This window comes from Corvus kubaryi, unplaced genomic scaffold, assembly GCF_017639235.1.
Source record: "Corvus kubaryi isolate FWS band 111438036 unplaced genomic scaffold, C.kubaryi_AGA036_p1.0 66, whole genome shotgun sequence".
Classification (NCBI taxonomy): domain Eukaryota; kingdom Metazoa; phylum Chordata; class Aves; order Passeriformes; family Corvidae; genus Corvus; species Corvus kubaryi.
This window is the reverse complement of record NW_024582054.1, coordinates 3,809,304-3,830,029: the sequence shown is the minus strand read 5'-3', so window position 1 is coordinate 3,830,029 and position 20,726 is coordinate 3,809,304. Positions and strand designations below refer to the sequence as shown.

Sequence of the window (20,726 nt, the reverse complement as noted above, 5' to 3'; positions counted from 1 at the left end):
TGTGTAAATTTCAGCCCACCACTACCATGGACATACACAGATCCTTTAAAAACCCTGATTTTAAGACTCAGGCAGCTGTATAACCAAAAAGAAGGTCTAAATTGATCCGCAGTCCACTTCTATAACTGTGTATGAATAAAGTTACTTATAAGTAACAACACAGAAAATGGCTTGGTTTCTTTTTTTTTTTTCATAAACTTCTCAGGCCTATGAATTTCTGACAACAGTTATTTTCAGGAATAAATGATGAGGTAACATCAGCTTTATGTAGGATTGAGATAAATTTGGGTCCAAACTAAATGAAGACCTCTGTAGAGGTAGAGTTAGGAAATAAGTGTGTGGGAAAATTGTACTGAGTGAGAAGGCAGCAGGGAAAAGGAAGCCACAGTACAAATTAAAGATTGCAAGTAACAGGGCTGCATGCCAAGAGCCCCAGAAAAGAAAAGGAAAAAAATTTCTTGATTAGCTCAACTGTTTGCTTTACTATATAAAAAACTGACCTCCTTGAGGAGCCCTGAGCCCCAGCCTCCTGGGAGTCTGAGTACGTGTGAGTGAGCTGTTGCCTTGCTGATGGCAACACAAATGCTCCAGCACCAGTCTTCTACCCCATGGATTTCCAGGCGCAAATGCTTCATCTGGCAGGAGTCCTGCCCACATCAAGCCAACAGTGTCTTAATGTTTTATCCAGCCTGGCATTATATGTTTTCCCTTTTCCAAACTGCTGCAGTAATTCCAGTTCCATTAGCTATGTGTGAGCATGTGTGTTGAAGGGAACCGCTGTCTCTCCGAGTAGCCGTAATGTGTGGGCCGAGTGTGACTTTCAAGGGGACAGATGAAGGACAGAGCTGGTGTGACAAGCCCATGCCTCCAGCCAGGCTCAGACCCCAGTTCTTGCTACCGCAGCAAGGGGGGCTCCCCAGCTGCCCTCAGCTCCTGGACACAGATCACTGCCTGATGTAAACTGCCCTCATTTTGAGTCCCCACTCCATAAGGACTATCCCCATCCTCCAGCCTCAAGTTCTGTGCCCTGTGCAGGAGGTGCTCTAGCACAGAGATCCTTATGGAAAACCACTGACTAGACTTGAAACATGCCATCTTGATGCAAATGCTCATTAATGTCATCCTTAATGAGCTACTGTTGTAGGTCTTGATATTATTGTCATTCTTCTCCTGATCCATTCACAATGCCATCACCAAGTTGAATCATTGCTGCAAAATGGGAAATTCCACTGCTACACGGACTATGTTTGAGGACCTGACACTTGTGTGGGTGTGCTTTTCACACCTGCCGATACTTTTTGATTATGAGTTGTTCTGTCCTAGACACACTGTCAAAGAGGAGCTATCCCAGACAAAGCTGCTCTGAGAGCACAGAGGGTAAAGAGTTGTTTATGGAAACCTTTTGTCAGTGTGTCCCTGACTTTACTCACAAGATAGTTACTTGCTGTCTAAATGTCCATCTTCCTCCACTCTGTAACAACAAGAGGGAGTTATATAAAAGAGGTTGGCTTGTGCAACTACCCTCTACAATTCAATTAGATAGTATGAAGGCTGCAAGAGAAGATGATCTTTTTAACACGAGAGGATGGAAGAATTGCAGGGCTTCTTTGTAATGGAATAGGATCAAAACAACTGATATTTAACATTTGTTAAAACTTCTAAAAATGAACATTTCTAAATCCTGATGTTATGGGAGAGTATTATAATCCCAGTTTTAAAGATGGGGAAACAAAGATGATGTTGTACTCACAAGGCCTCTTGAAAGCACAGACACACAGAGCTCAGTTCCTGAAGCAAAATGTGTATCCAAGCTTGGGACTATACCTCACTATCAAGAGCTCAGAAATACTGCTTTTTCTTGTAAATCTGCAAACACATGGGCGTATAGCAAAGGTTTTATTCTATAAAGCAAAGCTTCTCATCTACACAAAATCATTTGCTGTGGCAGAGAATGCTCTGTCTCATCTTCAAAATGCACAGGGTTGCAGGGTGTGCAAAACGTGCATATATTAAATTGTTCTCACCATCTTTGGCTGAGTATATTAAAAAAGGTGGGGAAGGCCAGGTGGAAGTGGTTAGCAGGGGCCTTGAGAGTGAAGTTTCTGGACATGAGAGATTTGCCGTGCTTTACCATGTATTCCAGCATCCTCTCTGAGAAACGAAACAAAGATTTTAAGCCCAAGTGAAATCAAATCCCTCAAGCAAGCTTAACTCGGGAATGTGAGAGCACAACACCAGCAGCAGGGGTGTGGCACCAAGAGAAAGATGCAGTATCACCTGGTTTCTGTTCATACTGCACTGTTTATCTAAGAATCTCCGAAGTCTTCAGGAATGCCAATGAACTCTAAATACTCCTTGCTGCATGGCTGAGTGCTTCTGCCTGCACGTCACTGGTGAGGAAACAAAGGCACAGGAGGCCATGTGGCCAGCGTGTAACAACAGTTACATTTTGGGTGAAGCTGCATCATGCAGTCAGCAAACACCTAATTTAGACCTCATCTGACATCTAGTTTCAGTAATACTCCCCAGGTCAAAGACAGTCCAGTCCTTTTGATCTCCTAGGTAACACACTCCTTTTAGTAGTTTTTGCAGGATTCAGCAAAAGGGGAGAGAAAATCTCCAACTTGTCCCAGAATTTGAAACTGTTGATATATAGTTTGGTTGTTTCTGCTGAGGAGGTGAGATTTTCCAGAGTCAAGAGAGCATCAGAACAGAAAACGAAGGCAGCCGGGAGCCTGAATGCAAGGCAATTGTCATGCTACAGGACACAGTGCCTAGGACAGGCTACTAATGGGTGAAGTACAACCAGAATTCAAAACCATACTCATGCCACTGTTAACCAGACAGAGAGAAATGGAACATGAACACTTTCTGAGCATGAGCAGGCTGCACACACGGAAGCAATTTCCATCACAAGTTTTTTTATTCTGCAAGTTTTTTTGAATGTGTCAGGCTGCTGTTCCAGCACAGAGTGATGACATTTGGAATTGCAATGTGATTGGCATAGCAAAACCAGGAAAACAATAACATGAATAACATGGGTTTGTCACATAAGTAGAGTGAATTAAATTGATCCTGTGTTAGTGTTTTCATCTCAAAGTGCTTGAGAAGTTTGTTTATGAATTGATTACTTCCCCATGGCTCAAATGCAGCCATCTCTGGGCTGAAATGCAGTTGTCATCATTGCACATCCAGTGCTTAGGCTGGTTATGAAGGATCTGCTTTATTATGCATCTGGTTTCATCCAGCTGTTCATAATAAAATGAGAACTTTGTAGCACCTCAGTCGGATTCTCAGACTGGAAAGGGCAGTTGTTAGTGTCAGAAGTCCAGAGTCACTGAGTTTTCCAGGACAAAATTCAGACAAGTTGTGCTGATATGCAATGGCAAGTAGTTACAACGAACATCACATAAACTGTGCTTGGTGAATCCTGAGGACTGGGCAGTGGTTCTTACATCTCTGGAACTGGAATATCACAGCTACAGTTGTCAGGGAGACAGGAAGTTATGTTATTCTAAGTTTTTTGTGCCTTGGCTGTTTCTTTACTCTTCTTCAAGAACTCCATCATTTCAATTACACCTTTGAAGATGTCAGGGAGTTGAAAGACTGCAAGAATGAAAATAGTTTGCATTTTTGTTTTGGGTTTCTTTTGTCAAGCAAAATGTCAGTGGTTGACTGACTTCATATGTTCCACCTTGGTACGTTGATATAATAGACCTAAAATCAGATCACAGCCTAATTCCACACTTTCTTTTCATTTGTAATGAATTTGTTTTGGCACTACTTCCTACTATCTCACTGTTTAGGAATAATAGAACTAGAGTGGTAGAGCTAAATCTTATTTTACTGAAGACATCTCACACTTATTCCTGCTATATTGTCAGATCTTTTTTATCTTAGCAGGTACAGGATGTGTAGTAGTGATGAGCCTGATATACCCTGCTGCCTGTTTAGTTGTACTACCTTATAGTAAGATTACCTCAGGGAAGTACAAGTAAGAATCAAGAGAGGTTATATAATTTTTCCTAGCTATGATTCACTAGTCATACTTTGCCCAAAGTCAGCAACAAGGCTGAGAATATTCTCAATGACAGGCTCATATACTTTCCACTGGGTCTTATCACCATCACAAGCAAAAATTTTAAGCAAATCATCACATACAAAATCTAGCTCTGGACTTGGCATCATTGCTTTTTCACCAAATGCTCGAGGGATTAGGTTTGAACCCACCAAATCCCTCCCAATCTGCCAATCATAAATTTATAACTGAAGCAAATAAATCCATGTATTCATGAGGAGAAGGGGCTTTGCCAGGCCATTTTGGCAATTGCAGTAAGTGGGTTATGGTCGGTTTTCTAAAACAGTCTTCTCATAAAAGACACAAAAAAAGGACAGGAAACTTTTTACATTCATGGACAAGTGCCAAATCCTTCCTTTCTATCAGAATGCACTGACACACAGCTTCTGTTAGCATTCATTGCACAGAAGTTAGTGATCTCCAGTTTTGACCATATAGCTTCAAGAGGGTTGGGAACAGCTCTGTCTCATGTAGCTTTAAGATACCTCAGAGTTGAATCCCCTTTATCCTTCACTGTCTGAAATTGTTAAACTTTGTAGTCAAAGTATACTGCCAGTATTTTTGCAGCAGTGCCCTGGTGTTCTCAGGTCATGCAGCCAGGTTCCACACACATCTCCCATTCCAATGAATCCTTGTGACCACCACTTCTGCACCCAGTCTAGCTCCTCTGTAACCTTGCTGTATAGCTTGTCTAGAACTTTAGAGCTGTTGTGAGAAATTAACTTTTTTTCCTGTCTAACCCAGTTTAAGTTTTTTTCAGGACAGATCTGAAGACTTTTACTGTGTTGCTCTGTTATTGTTTTCTGCTGATCTTAACATCATCTGATCTGTGTAAATGCTGAAAACTTGGTACATCATCAAACATCTGCTGTATTTTTGGATAAATGTCTCTAGTTTGGTGAAGCAATCCAAATCACTAGAATTGTGATTCTCAATTTGCACAAAATGCATGCTCTGTTTTTTAAGGGGTTCTGCCAGACTATGCTGACACATGAAGCATAAGAAAATATTTGGCATCAGCCACTTTCCCAGAGATTTTTTCCTCTTGTAGGTAGTGGAAAATGATCTCTCTGTACACATGTATTCAATTCTTTTAGGTCTGTTCATAAGCAAAGGTTCCATCTCTTTTTTTAGCATACCCATTCTGATGGTTCCTCTGTGCAGTTTATGGCAATGAATATATTCACCTCCTTTTTTAGCCTCTGCTACAGGCACAGCAAACCATGTCAGCATTGTAGATTACAGAGCAGCCCTCAAATTCTCCTTCAATCACTTGATACCCCAGCTTTCCAAAGAAAAAGGCCTTTAGAGAAGGCTGAAGAATGGCTCCTACTTTTTGTAAATCATGTTTTTTGAGGATCTTGTCTACCTGTCTGGTTAGGTTTTAACCTCTTTGTAGGAATAAACCCACCACTGTTAGTCTGAAGTTTTACCGGTTCCCTCTGTGGCAGGGCTGATGCTGGCATTGCAGCTGCCAGCACACAGGCTCCAGCTCCAGTGCCCACCCTCAGGCCAGTAAATGAGACTACGGGAGCATTTCACAGCTCAGACAGCTCAGTTAGCCTGCTGTGCCCCCCCCACAGGGCTCAGTACCACTGTTCTTTGGGGTATGCATCTCCAAAGGATCTCCAAAGGATGACAGGGCCCTGCTCCCATAGATACTCTATCCAACCATATGCCCAACACCATCCAGTACTGAGAGGGAACTCAGGGTTTCTTTGCAATGAATTACAGGGTTAAGGGCCTGCCATGAAGCTTGGATGCACAGTTGCTCTTCCAGTTCAGGGGAGGTTCGGGTCCTGGCTTATCTGCTGTTACCTAGGAAGCTCAACAAAGCAGACTTACAAAGCAGGCCAAATGCAAACAACATTTAAAACTCCATGGCCCCTTACTAATGGGACTATGCTGTGTCAAATCTCAATAGCTCACACTTAACAGCCATGTCATTACGGAGTATGGGCACACAACTGCTAAAGAGAGAGCGAGGAAAAATAATAAAAAAGACAAAATGCAAAAGGCTAAGGAGGCCTCTGGTTTCCTTCATGGAATTAGTCCTTCCTTTATGAATTCCAGGGTTAAATGCTATAAATGTGATTCGCATACTCCCTCCCCTCACCAAAGCAGAAAGATCTGCTAGACACATGTTCGGAGCAGAGCAGGGGAAGATATGACGTGACTCAAGAGCCTGGAAGGCTAAAAGGAGTAGATGAGGGAGAGCTCTGCAGCCCTTGATCTTTTTAAGATTTACTGCCTTTGCCTCTTGCAAAGATTTTTTTTTTTCCTGGAAAATTCTAGCTTCTAGCAATTTAAAAAAAAATTTTGGCTGGGGCAATAAACGAGATCTTTGAAGGGGAAGGAAGCCAAGAGAAAGTCAGGCCCATTAGTCACGCAGCTGCATTTCCTGTCACAAAGGACCCCAGTTGAGTAATCACTCAAAATATGCCTGTTATTTTTTCCTATTTTATTTCAACTTTTAGCCTGCTAATATCTACTGCAAGAAAAAAATAAACCAAGAAAAAGTCTTTCAGAGGGGAAAACAATGTAGAATCAGACACTGATTTACATTATTTTTCCTTTTCTTTAATTTTCGTAGCCTAAAAAGACTTTCTGATATGAGAGAGATGTTGGTAGGGCACAGTGGGTCTGAGACAGTCCTGGTGTTGTCAGGGCATATAATTTCAGCAGGAGTGTGGGTATCAAAATTCCTGGGCTACATTTTTTGCTGCTATCATTGATTCACGGTACCACCTTGATTGAGTCATGTACTCATTTATCTGTAATTCATTATGAAAAGTGAAGATGATAACAGCTTTTCAGAATTGTTTTGTTGGGCTTCATTAATGGTGCTTATAAGTAATGTTAGGTCCTCTGATGAAAGTTTTGTAGAAGTATTTCGGTAAAGAAAAGTGCAGTCAAGACTGAAAAGAAATAAACTTATAATTTAAAGCAGAACATTTCTGTTACTAGATTTTAAAAGTGCTTATGTAAAAAGAGGTGAAAATAGGAGCAAGTCTATGAAATAGAAGCAGGAAAATCTTGCTGACACTCTCTTTTGAGACACTCAGAGGAAGAAAAATACAGCACAGGGGACAACCCCTTTCATCATGTTGAAAGAGACTGATTATACCAGCTCCCCACCCCTGCCTCTAGATCATGGATTAGAAGGTGCTGGCTGTGGTCAATCTGGCACTAACTTCTAAAAGAAGTCACAGATACATGATGGAAGTAAAGCTGAAAACCCTCTGTTTTCCCAGACTGCTGATTCCTTTATCAACAAGCACAATTCCAAAATATGAAACCCTGTCCTTAATTTACTCAAAAGTAATGAGTATGGTAACTAGGCCACCTGTAAAGAAGGGCCATAAGCATGCTTCAGGGCACATAACAGTTTGTAGCTTACATTCTTGATGAGGTACCTGAGTATATGGCTCTGTGAAAATGATTGCAAAGGGATTGCAAATTTCTGTTTGGATTGCTGTCTAAGTAGAGAGTAGATGATTGTAGTTTATGCTACATAATAACATGACTTCAAATACTACACAAAAAATGAAGCTTACATTGCTTATATTTGCATGTAAGTGACTGGTAATGTCATATAATTCTCTAATTTGCACACATTTGATACCACAGATGTGCAATGTTTTCAAACCACAGCTTATGAGCAGATGTGATTTACACAGCAATATAAATCACAGCTTCCTAAAGGGTGAAGTTAAAGGGTGTAAAGTCAAATAAATGTGAGATTTACACCAATTTGGTTTAAGAGAGACTTTGAAAGGCTCTTTACCCCTATGTTTAAAAGCAACTCAGAATTATTGTTTATGCATGTTTACACTGAATTGAAAAGTAAGAATCTTCTGAATCATGACTCAAATATGAAAAATTCCAGTCGAGATTACCTTTATAAATTATGCTCAGCCTTTGTCTTCCCAAATAGCAGGCAAGGCAAGGTGTGCTCCTCAATGGGAACACAAGTGTACACTCCTGGTTTGTGGTCAGAGCTAGCATGAGGGCATAGGGGCTGTCTGCTACTCTCACACTGCATGGCTTTCACTGCGTTTCATGTGCCAGTCTACTGGATCCCCACATCATATGACATTCTACTCAATAGCCATAGGCTTATGTCTTAAAACTATCTCTGCCATGATGATAAAGGCCATTTCCAGTGATTACTGATACCTACACAGATTTGAAATCATATACTGGTAGGTATGAATGAATGGAAATCATTTGTTTACAAGGTCAGCATAAACTTTGTACTTTTCCCTTTATGAGAGCCAAGGTATGCGATAATATTTCCTATACTGCTGTTGTAGAGATGTATTGGTATCAATCACAACAGTATCTAATACATCAGGTGGTGTAAATAATAACCACCAATTGAATGAGTTATACTGGTAAATATACGGGGTAGCAACTAATACTTTTGTATTTACTTATCTGGTTATCCTAGGAATTTGTATGGCTCTGTAGCCATGGTATTTGAGTATCTCCAAACTTCTGAATCTGTGATGTACCTGTTATCTCCCTGTAGGTCTGATGCACGTTAGTACAATTAGCCCTTTATAGGTGTGCCACTAAAGTTCCAAGATGAATGACTGACTCAGAATCATCTCAGAAGTCTATGACCTCTTGATTCACCTGCTGGCTGTGAAGAATAACTCTCCCTCTTGCATAGATGGGAAGCTGAGTCATAAAGAACTAAAGTTACATGCCCATAAACACGTAGATAGCAACAGAAATGGAATCAGAACTCATGATACACAGATCCTCAGTCCCTGTCTAGCTGCATTAAATTACTCTCTCTCCTCTCTTCAGTGAACGGATCATATTTGGTAAAATAGCCAGCAGTTGTTGCTCTTTGCAGTGCAGTGCTTCTCTGTGTGTGGACTTAGAAATAATTTCTTGTCAAAAAGTTAAATCAACTGGGTAACAACGCAGTTGCTTAGTACATTGACAATTGAATTTATCAGCCCTTCTGCTAAACTGCTGCATGAATTTGGGCAATTACTTCACATTGCTGCCATTTTTCTAATTTGATATAGGAATAATAACGTTCTTGGACATACAGGCACAAAAAGCACTGTGTAGTGCTGCTCTGTTTCTCATCTAAGACATTGAAATTAGAGAAGGGAAGGACCAGGGAGAATAATAAGTTTCTACGATGCAACTCAAAAATGTCTTGAAACAGGAGTGGTTGGTAAGAACATTTAAGTTTTACCAGCAGACATGTTATTCCAGGGCTGTTATGCTTCTATAGAGGGTATAGCCTCTGCAGCTGTGGTTTAGGGGTTCTGCACCCTTTGCCAGTCAGCACAGGATGGAGCTCTCTGGGTCTGTCTCAAGGATGGTTTTGTTTTCCTCCAAATACAGTATAGGAATGTGGAATTTGGCTATATGTAGCAGACATGTAACTTCATTTTGACAGCAAAACTGACTATGAAAGGGTTAACCTGACTAATGGCAACACTTCAGTAAAATTGAGGGAGGTGGAACTTAAGTCTCAAGTCTTAATAAAATGCAGGTGTTTTATTCTTAGATTTTAAATGTCTTAAGACTCCAGCAAGCATTTGAAAACAAGGGAAAAAATGTGCTATTGGATAAGAAACTTGGAAAGACAACAACAGGTAGTGCAAGGCATCTACAGAGAATTCAGCTTTCACTGGCTAAGGCCTACCTTAAAGTTCACAGAAGGAAAACAAAACATAAATACTAACTAAACAACACCTCTCACAACGTGTGTCTGACCTCTGAGGTATTACACCTGGGATTAACTTTTGACATTCTCCTTTCCACCACTGTGATTTTGCTGCCTTACTGGCTCCATGCAGAATATTTGTGCTCATTTTTCAACCTGTCTTCTTCTTTCCCAGTCTGTTTGGGGTGTTGATGGGGTGACAGGTAGCATGAGCACTGCATTCACAGTGTACAGATAGCTCTGCTACATCATTTGCAACTGCTTTTGTGTCAGGGATAGGAATTTTTTTTCTGTTGGGGGGCGAGCCAAACTACTTTTGGTACAAGCTAATAAAAAGAAGTTGTAAAGAAGTCACTAATCACTATTTTCTTCTCTTTCAATTCCCTCTCCTTATCACACAAAAGTAGAAAATTTGGGGGAGCATTTGTCAGTAAACTGCACTGTTTAGGTCACAGAGGAGAGGGATTACACTGAACTTTGATCTTTAACTTCAAGGTCATCACGTATTTGTTGAATTAACGTAGATATAACCTTCTAAAGGGAAATGGAACCCGAAGAACCAGAGAAGACTAAATGTACTTACGGTTGCCCAAGGCCTAAGATTACTGCACCAACATCCCTGTGAGCCTTAATTAGTGTGGGTATTTTCGGGACCTGTGTGGTGAAAACAGTAACAAATTACTGTCCATAAAAACTCAGCACCAGAAGAAAATCAGGCATTGATTTTCCTGGCCTCAGCCTTGGTGATGTAAATAAGCTGTTACTACTAGAGGAGAAGGACAGAAGTAGTCCATGGATTACCTGATAGGATGGGGAAAAAAAGAGTAACTTGGGTTTTGATGCAAGGGTATTGCCGCTGCAATGTAGTAGGAAACAGAGAAGCAACAGTGAAGACTGACAGGTGAGATATAAACAACACCAAGCAAAAAATATAAATGTCATACAGAAAAGTCTAAGGCAATGAATAAAAATTAAGCTGATCGAGCTGTGAAGCTTCTAAACCTGAAAACCTGCCAAGTCTTTTTTTACATAGAGTAGAGGGCTCAGGGCAGCTTGAGTAAATAATTCAGCATACCAAACAACAAAAGTCAACCCCCTCCATTATTAGAGTAGGAAACCCAAAAAAAGGCCAGGCTGTGTGCCTTCTGTCCTGCATCCTTGCTACAGTCACAGCCATCCAAACTGCCTGGAACACAGGTGTCAGACAGACATGGCAGAGATGAAGGAGGGGGAAGTGTAGATCTTTCTTCACACAATTCTCAGAATAAACTTTCTTTACTCTCAACCATCATCAAAACTAGGTGCATTTTTGAGAGGTATTTTCTGAAGATGCAGTGGAAACAGACTACAGATTGAGAGAGGGACAAAAAGTAGAAATCCTCACTAAAAGCATCTCAAAAATCCTGGTAGGAATCTTCAAGTTGGCCTGAATGTACTCAGGATCATACCCTTGAGGAAAGAAGTCTCTGTCAGCATTTGTTAGCTGCTCACAATTTTAGATCTTCTCTGGCCTTCTCATTTCCTCCTTTGCTTTGTAAGACTGCTTTCATCCCACTCTTTTTTGCCGATGCCAGTTCCTGTTTCTAATGTCAGCAGTTCTCAATCTTCTCAGATAACCCTGTTGTTGTTTGTGCCTTGCTACGTGAGGGAAACAACCCATGCTTTCTGTTCCCTCCTAAAAAGACACTGCTGCTCAAGCTCCAGCAAACCTAAGCCAGCCCCTGGTCTACTCAACTTCTGCCCAAATCCAGCACGTCAGACTGCAAAAACTAGCAATACCTCTGGTCTCAGTGTGGGGAAATAGCCAAGGTCAGTGTTAGAAATATGGATTCTTTATTCTCCATCAAACTGGCCTTTATTTTTTCTTTCTAGCCTTAGAATTATTCTTGTATTTTCTGAGGTATGTTGTCTCTGGGAGCCACTAAAAAGTAATGGATGGATTTGCAATAAAATATGTACCTCTCCGCCAAAGTGGTTTTAAATTAGTTAGAGTCAACTCTGAAATAATAGTGATGTCAGTCATTGAAAAACTCAAGACAAGTACTTTGTCGTAGTACTAAATATTAACAATAATCATTAGTGTTAGGCCTCTTAGCTGTCTTTGCAGATACTGCTAACTGTTCCATGTCATTCAATAAAAAGAAAGATTTTTCCTCTAAACACTTTATGTGCTGTAAAATTGCGTTGTATTTGACTCGAAGAACTAACCAATAACCTTTGTATCCTGTCTCTTATTCCTCCACCTTTGCATGGTGAAAGTTCCCCTTCCAAATTTCATTTGCCTCATGTATATTTATTTTAAATGCCTGAAATGGAAACAAATTTCTTTGCAACTTTCTTCTATACATAAAAAAAATGTAGTTAACTACTTGTAAAAGAAGCAGAGATTCCCATTTAAAATAATAATAATAATAATGATAATAATAATTTATTCTGGAGAGTGGCATCAAGAGTTAGACTGTGCCAATGGCACAGAGAACAGAAAATATTAATTTCAGAATATTGAAGAAGACCAAAATCTTCACTTTTATGCTACTCTTCCGATGGCATCTTAGTATATTTTAAGAAGTGGTTAAGGATATTTTTAATCTTAATCTTCAATTTTTGTAAGTGGAGCAAAGAAATGTCTCCCCTAGTTCATTTTTTATTTCTTCTAGCCTAGTCTAAAACATCTTAGCATTGTACCTTTCACAGGTTCACCTGTAGCTTTTCAATGAGAGTGAAATGCCTGAAGTGCTTGCATGCAGAGCAGCAGGACCTGATGCCCTTCATTTCACAATAGCTTAGAAAAAGGCTTAAATGGCAATGGTGCAGATGCCTCCACCCAAGCCAGGGCTCAGAAGGGAGAGGTACAAGTGAGTATCAAACTGTTTGCTTTCCCTTTCCCTTGCTTTACTGTGGGATACCCACAAACATTTAATTAAAGCTATTGTATGCATGCTTAACTTGGACATATCTGTGGTTCCTTGAAACCGTTATACAGAAGCACCAAAGAAAATACAAGGGAGTTGCTGAAGGAAAATACAAATGAATTAGAAAAGCGTAGCAACCAGAGAATACATTTCCCATAATACAACAGTCAAAGGTCATGAGATCACAGATGCTCAGTTGCTCATGCATATCATCTATTCTCTCCACTTGCATGCTTGCTCCGGAGAGGGCAAAGATTTAATGAGGATGGGGCTAGCTTTAGCAGTTCTCACCCTTCCTCACACCCTACATCTCAAAGAGCACTGAAAGCCTCTTTGAAGTTGCAATAGACACACATTGAACTGTCCCAATGCACACATACAATCTGGAGTTTTCTCATCAGGTACAAAAATACAAGGTGACCGTTCTCTTCCGGCTGCCCTGGATGTGAACAAAGCTCTCGAATCAAAGACTTATTGAATTGAGGAGTGGAAAGAAGTTTCTCCATTGCATCTGTCTTTTCAACCTGCAGTAGCAGCCCTTCTCGGTCTCATGGTTCCTATTAGTCAGTTCATTTTTCCCAGCTCCTCAAGAAGAAATCCTGTTCAGACAAAACAGCACTCTATTTACAGGAAGCTTGGCAGGGTCAAAAAGTGACTGTAAAATTGATCTCTTGTTAAAACACATACAGTATTTGCTCTGATGTAGATACAGTTATGACTCAGCAATCTCTGATTTGCTATCAAGGCCTTGAAGGTGATTTCAGAGTCAGATTTGTTAAACTTGGTGACATTGTGTTATCACTTAGCAGAGCTAACTCAGTTGCTCCAAGTCCCACTTAATCTATGCAGCTCACTACCCACAGCTTCTGACCTACTTAGTCACTTCCTGTCTTTGATTTTAGTCTTAAGCCTCTTTTCTATGTTGGCATGTGACTGCCATTTAATCTTAATCAAACTTCCTTGGACTTCCATTACTGTCAAGTACAGCTTCTCTCACCATAATATCCACCCTTCTGAGTGCAAGAAAACTGATTTACAGCCAACAGTCTGCAACTTCTCTTATTCTCTATGTTCATCTTTGCTTTGTTTTCCTTCCTGTATGAGTCACTTCTTCCCCCTCTCTGACACATGCTACACTTTGTTTCCCTCCATCTGTCAATGGCTGAGATGCTGCCCTGCACACCTTTACTGCAGAGATGTGGTGAGTATTACAGTGTGTGCCCAGCTACTGTGTGCAGATTCAGAAAAAGCTAAACACGAAGAAATTGAGTTGGCCACGGGCTGCTTCAGAAAGTCAGCTCGTTTAATATGCTTTTGCTTCTGACCAGAAATGATGACCTACTCAATTCCCTTATGCCTTGCTTAAGAGCTACTTATGCAAAACACAGTTGTTTAGTCTATGCCTCCCCACCTAGCATCTCCCCTGCTACTTCAGGGCATTTGTTAACTGTACAGATGCTGAAAGGTGGGTACCAGCTTAGGACTTTCCCAGTTCTCACTGGTTCTTTATGCTGCAGTAATGGGCCTTTGAGATAGACTTCTTCAGTTAGTTTCCTTCCATGACCAGAATCTAATCTAAAGGTGTTAACCCAGTACCACAGTGACTTTTGCCTGCACAGGGACACTTCTGAACTGATGGGGTCTGTTGGTTTTGGAGATTCTTTCACCAGGGCAGAGAAGTCCAAAGATGTGGCCTGATGCTCTTTGTGGCCCGATGGTCTTTAAATGTCACATACAAAACATTTAGTGGCAATGTCATCTGCACGTAACACATAGGAGAAATTTGTTCAATCCCCTCTTGCATGTATGCTCTTTCCTGACTTTTTTCAATATACCCAGTTCTGCTATGCTCTCTTCCTCCTACTGCTGTGCTCATCAGCACTCATACACTTTCGGGTCTTGCTGTTATAAACATATGAGGTTATGTGACCCATCACTGAGTGCAGCCTTGTCCTCTTAGGAGGGAGAAAAAATACCATACATTTTGGAAGGACGAATTAGCTACAGGCCATTCTTATTAAGCCTCTCCTTCAACTTATCTCAAATTGTATTTTTGAACTGCAGTCACTATGCACTGTAAGTTGAAAACAACCACTTGAGCCCTTTCCAGCGAGGCTTTGATACTAGGCATGGAGGAGAGATAAGCAGCACATTGAAGTTGTGGTATCACTGTAACTGAGGGCAAGGAGTGAATGGCAACCTACCCTCCTTCTGGCACTGCCTGGCTCTGGATGAGGGGAGAGGAACGAACTGAGCAGCTTGGGTTCACACGCGTGGTGAGAGCCAGCAGCCTCTCAGCTGATGACAGATTAGACTCAGGGCCTGGTTAGTGGGAAGACTGTGATTAGACTTCAGCAACATCTGTCTCTACCACTAAAGGAATCACTACTGCAGGATGCGATTTTCTCAGCAAACTGTAATTATACCAGGAACCTCATTCCTGCTGTTTTTCTCAACAACTTAAGTACAAAAAAAAAAAAAAAAAAGTGAGTAAGGATGCAGGAAAGCTGAAACTGTGAAAGGGGCAGGAAAGAGGCACCTGTTTATTTTTGTTCAGCTCATTCCAATTATCTTCTCCCAGTTTCTTAGATTTGTATGGATCACAGACTGTTTTTTCCTGGAAGTCAGTGCCAAGGTTTAACTACCTGAAGCTGGCCTGCCATCCACCTGAAGCTGATAGCACATATCCTCTCTGTCCACTTATGTCCCATGGCACCTCAGACAAGTGTGGCGGCACTTGCAGAAGGTGTCATACACAGCTTTCCTTGGCAGTGCCACCTACTTCCTCCCATGGGGGCAGCAGTATGGAGGGTTGGTCTCTGATCACAGCTGTTCTCAGGACATGCCCAGGAAGGTATGGCCTGGGCAGAAGTTTGGGATATGGGAGACTGCTCAGGGTGAGTTTAAACCTTACTCCCAAAGGCCCTGTCTAGACTAGGATTTAAGAGTTTGAACTTAAAAAGTGTTAGGTTGCATATAGTAACTCTCTGTTCTAAAAAACACAGAAAAAGCAGTAAAAGTTTGAACTCCCAGTAACACCTGGTAAGTTTTGCCAAAATAACAATGTCAAAAAAAAGCAGGATTTCCTTGCAAGATTTCTCCGCCAGAAAAAACTTTTTGTTTGTGCAGTTGTAACTCCATAGAAGCCCATTTGCCTTTTGTGCTTTCTTTGCTCATAGTATAAGAAGAAACAGACTTTTTTTAACTTATATGTAGGAGAAGAGGAGAAATATCTAAGAGAGTTTGCCAACAGAACTTTACCATCCAATACTTAAGATGTAGACAAGGTAAAAATGATTCAAACTAATCTATGTACTTCTTTCTTAACTTTTCCTGGAGCATTAATGTGACTTCTAGTATACTTTGAAGGCAAGAGCGTCATGTCTATGTTAAGCAATTTTATATCAACACCATAGTCACCTAGAAGAAAGCAGAATTATTCCTTACCAGCATGTCTGCCCTCCATCCCGCAGCACGCCTGGCAACACAGGCAGGGATGAGAGTGGTAGCAGGAACTTGACCCTTGGGTCTGAAAGCACTGGGAAGGCTGCACATTGGCAAGCAGATCCCAATCTCGAGAGCCAAGTCTCTGCAGACTGGTGACAATCTAGAGTAGTCTGGAATTGGCACAAATGGACAAGGAGGAGAGAGGAAAGATTGGAAGGAAAATGGAAAAAACGCCTCTTGCACATTTCACTTTCTTTTCCATCTGCTGGTGTGCTGTTGCTGTGAGCTATTAAAGAGCTACAGTGCTCTGTCCCAGAAGGGACTGTGTTCCAGTGGAGATGGAGAATGATCCCTACAGCTTAGTGCTTTGGGAGCCCCCTTGATTGGAAGGGGCCATAGCAGTAATGTTTCTCTGATTTACTATTCTACTAAATATACTTGGGAGTTCAACACTTGGGGCAGTAGCCAGGGATGCTGTTCTGGCTCCTCAGACCTGAAACTCCTGGCAGGCAGTGGGTACTGCTGGGTACTTCTGACTCATTCTTGTCGAAGTAGGCAAGTCCCTCTTGTTTCTTGCCTTCCAAGCAACTCCCAACTCTCCTGAACTGTTTCCAAAATTCAAGGAGAGCAGATTACTAAAGCAAAAGGTGTTTGCAGACTTTGAGACTTTGTAGCTTGGGGAGATAAGGGTAAAGAGGGAGCACCAGGAGAAGGTGGAGTGGGGATACAGTGACTGCCAAGGCCTGAGCAGAAGAGCAGATTTTTGCATCCATTCACATGCTCAGCAATTTCCTGCGTTGTTCCTGCAATCAGCATGCTCCACCTGCTTTTACTTAACCATTTCCTGTTTACGGCTTCCAAAAACTTTCTGGTGAAATCACTAATCTGCCACAAGATGAGTCTTTATGGTCCCTTTTGGGCAGGTTTCACTCACTTTTTGTCTCTGTCTTCAGCACATAGATCTTTCAGACTGAGGCGCTTTGTGCTGTGTGTGCATGTCTGCATGCATGTGCATGCAGTCAGTAGTTACATCAGGAAACTATATGTTTGCTCATTAGTTCTTTGTCTTAACATATGCCCCTTTTTTTCCTTCTAATGTTTGCTGGATTTTACAAATTTGAGCAAAAAAACAAACAGTAGCACTGAGGGCTGGTTTCTCTTTCTGTAGAACAGAAGGCTCCAGATATTTAGAGGAAGGACTTTCCCATCACTTTGAAGCATCTAAGTGCTCTCTCACCAATGAGGAATTGTTCTCTGCATAGCTTGCCCAAGCTTCAAATTATTTTCTAGATTTGAAAACAGTGAGGCAATTTCTTGTAGTCTGCTGTTCAGTTTCTCAGATGTGAAAGGCAAGGTGTGAGGAGCAGGAAGGGTGAACCAAAGAAAAATAAATCCCTTTCTTACAGTGTAGATGGCACCCACAAGTTCCCATCGCACACTTAGTCATGTCTTGTAGAAATCACTAGAAATGCCTGCACGCTTCAAATCTACTCTCCTTAACTATACTACAGATAACACTACAGCCACCACTAAAATAAAATTTATTTGTCACTGCTTTTTCTGTTTGTTTAGTCTTTTTATTTCTCTTCTGAAGCAGTGAAAATAGATTCTTAAGTTTCCTCTCTGGTTCTCATGCTCTTGCACAGTGCTGCAATGTTTGGGTTGCGGTGAGCACTGTAGGGGAATGTTCTCTTCTTAAAATAAATCATGGAAACATTTCTTTTGGAATCAGGGCTTGTAGAAGTTTACTTTTTTAAAAAAAGAATGTCAGGCCAACTTTGTCCTGGCATCATATCCCTTTAGAGGGAACAGACTTCTGATGCATGTCAGTGTATATATACTACCGTGTATATATGTAAAAAAATATATATACATAGATATACATGCACACACACCAGTATATGTGCCAGTTATATTGGTATAACTGAGCACTGAAGTTAAGAACACTGGACATGTTGGTCCTGTCAGACAGATACGCAAATTCCTTAACTATCTCTGCTGCAAGTTAGTCTAAGTCAGGATGCTTACTCTGGCAACTTAGGTGTAGAAGGAGTCAATCTGTAGCATGCACCAGCACTGCTGCTGAGCTGTTTCACACACTTTGGAAATGAAGTTAATGGGCTCACACTCTCACACGCTTCTGAATATTTTAACAAGAACACTAAACCCCCACTCCCTGTTTTAACTGTAATATAAACATGCAGCAGTATCACTTCTGTATGGGTTAGGAGGGATGGTCTGGGCATCTCTGATGTCCAGGCAGCTGTCTGCTGTAGGCATACCACAACCCCACTTAGATCAGAGTTTGCTGAAGTATCCTTCAAGCTGTTTGTGAGCAGCTTTTGAACTCTCATCAGGAAAAGGAAGCAGTTGTTTTCTGCACAGAAGTCTCTTTCAGATTGGCCCAAGTATGTAAAATGGTTACTTTGGTTCCCATCCAGCACAATTCATTCAATATTTTGTGTCAGGGTGCTTGTCATCAGTGGCATTTCCCAGGGTGAGTCACACCTACCCAAGCAATGATCTGAGAGAGCCCTCAAATCTTTCTCATTTTCATTTTACAGGGTACAGCCATGGTAAGTTCATTACCATATTGGACCACATAGCACTTCATAGAGCAGGTCCTTTTCTTCTAACCAGATTTCAGCCCAAGAGGCAACTACTTCCAAAAGAGATTCTCTAGTTCTGTGTCCATCTTTGTTTTCCAAATGTTCCTTTCACCACACTGCTTTCTGGTTACACTGTAAATTTGGGTGCACTCAAAATATTTTTGCCTTCCTCCTCCACTCCAAAATTGAAGGAAAGCTGAACTATATGAAAACGAAGTGAGAACTGAGACCCTCAAGGAAAATGGCAGGAGGTGTAGAGGACCACGCAAGACTCTTTCCAGGAAATGGGCAGAAGGTTCATCCCATGAGTCACTGAAGCCTTAGATGACTAAATTCTTGAAGAATAAACTGTCAGGAATATGATACTGGTCAGGACAGTTGCAGAGGGAGACGAAACCTTCTTAAATAGCTGTTGTTTGGTTTTTTGTTCGGGATTCATTCCTGAGGAAATTGCTGTGTCTCTGGCCAGGAATGGGGGCAGTGTGCAGGCAGTGCCAGCCCTCCTCGGCAGAGGCAGCAGGCAAGGCATGCTGGGGTGCACATCCCGCTGCTCCTGGCACCAGCTCTCCTGCCCGAGGAGCTGAGAGGGGATCAGGAGCACTCCACGGCTGTCCTGCCCAAGTGAACAGGGTAAAAGAGGATCACTAGTGCTCAGATGCCAACTGAATCAATACACGTTATGTTTTTGTGTACCAGCAGGTATGAGACCAAGAGGAAATGAAGGTATTCAAACTCTAATTCCAGCTTCTTTTAAAAAGTTTTCTTGCTCTACCCTCTCCAACCAGTTAACAAAGTTCTATCAATAAAACTGACCCAAAGCTCTGATTTGGATTTCAGAGATGATCTTAATATTTTAAGCCAGTAAAAGCAGAAACAGTCAGATGCCCTCCACAGCTACCTCCAGAGGAGCTGAACCAGCATTAACAGCACTGGGAAATGATTGCAGTATCATCTTCAGTGTGGAGAAACCCGAATGTTCCAGCACGCTGCTGCCAGTTCCCATTTTGATGAGTTTGACCCAAGCATTTAACATTTCAACTTTAGTTCTGTGTCTCATACTGCCATTTATGTAATGATTGCTCATTTGGTTCCCATTAAAATAATGGTATTTCTTCTGCAAACCACTGCTTGTAAAAATCAAGCCACCCACATCAATCAAGTCTCTTTAGATGGTAATAAAGGAAATAAATAGTGGGATACACACTGTAATTCTCAGAGAATGGGGGGGCCTTTCTTTCCACTCTTCAACATACAAAGTTCAGACATCAGAATTAGGAATGTGAAAGATCTGTTAAGGGTTGATTAATCCATCTCCTGCAAATACACAGTGTAGCTACTCCCCAGCAGATGTTCCTCGGGTACTATATTGATAAAAGAGTCTACAGCTCTCCGTAGTCAGAGCATCAAGAATCCTCTTAAAATTGGAGAAATGGAAGGTGTAGTTCTCTGAGGTCATCCCAGTGCCACTATACTTTGAGACAGTGTAGAATGATTCCTTGTATTGTATATAACCAGCACTTTGAGGAATTCAGTTTCAAATGTCTCAAACAATAGGGGTTTCACCGCTTCCTGTGGGAGCCTGCTCTGCAGCCTAACTCGTTTCACCATCTGGAGCGTTTTCCTGAGTGTCTGCTCACTTTAAACTTTCTTTTAATTGTGTACCCACTATTTCTTCTTAAAGGTAACTTGCCAAAAGCTTCTGCTGTGTGAAATTCACGTTATGTTGTGCTTTTCTATTTTTTATGAGGATTGAGAAGACCCTGAAAGATTGATGACTTCTTGTTTTTACTTTTTCTTCCTCAGAAATAATAATAAGTAATTAATAATGTATTTCTGCTTTTTTAGCCATTCATCTCAGCAATTTACAAGGAAGGTCAACATTGTTGTTTTTTTCCCATCTTTTTACAGATGGGAAAAACTGAAGCACAGGGCAGGAAACAACTTGCCCGAGATCATTCAATGAGCCCATGGCAAGACTTGGA

General features: G+C 41.3%; 1 protein-coding gene and 1 long non-coding RNA gene across 3 annotated transcripts in view; one reads left to right on the top strand and one right to left on the bottom strand.

The window, feature by feature from the left end:
* RAD51B (RAD51 paralog B) overlaps window positions 1-20,726 on the top strand; it is a 179,550-nt gene that overhangs the window by 150,946 nt on the left and 7,878 nt on the right. The window lies entirely within an intron of this gene.
* LOC121673795 overlaps window positions 1-20,726 on the bottom strand; it is a 40,841-nt gene that overhangs the window by 15,427 nt on the left and 4,688 nt on the right. Inside the window, exon 2 of the long non-coding RNA XR_006019306.1 lies at window positions 10,360-10,430. This is a non-coding gene — a long non-coding RNA (uncharacterized LOC121673795). The remainder of the gene's footprint in view (window positions 1-10,359; window positions 10,431-20,726) is intronic.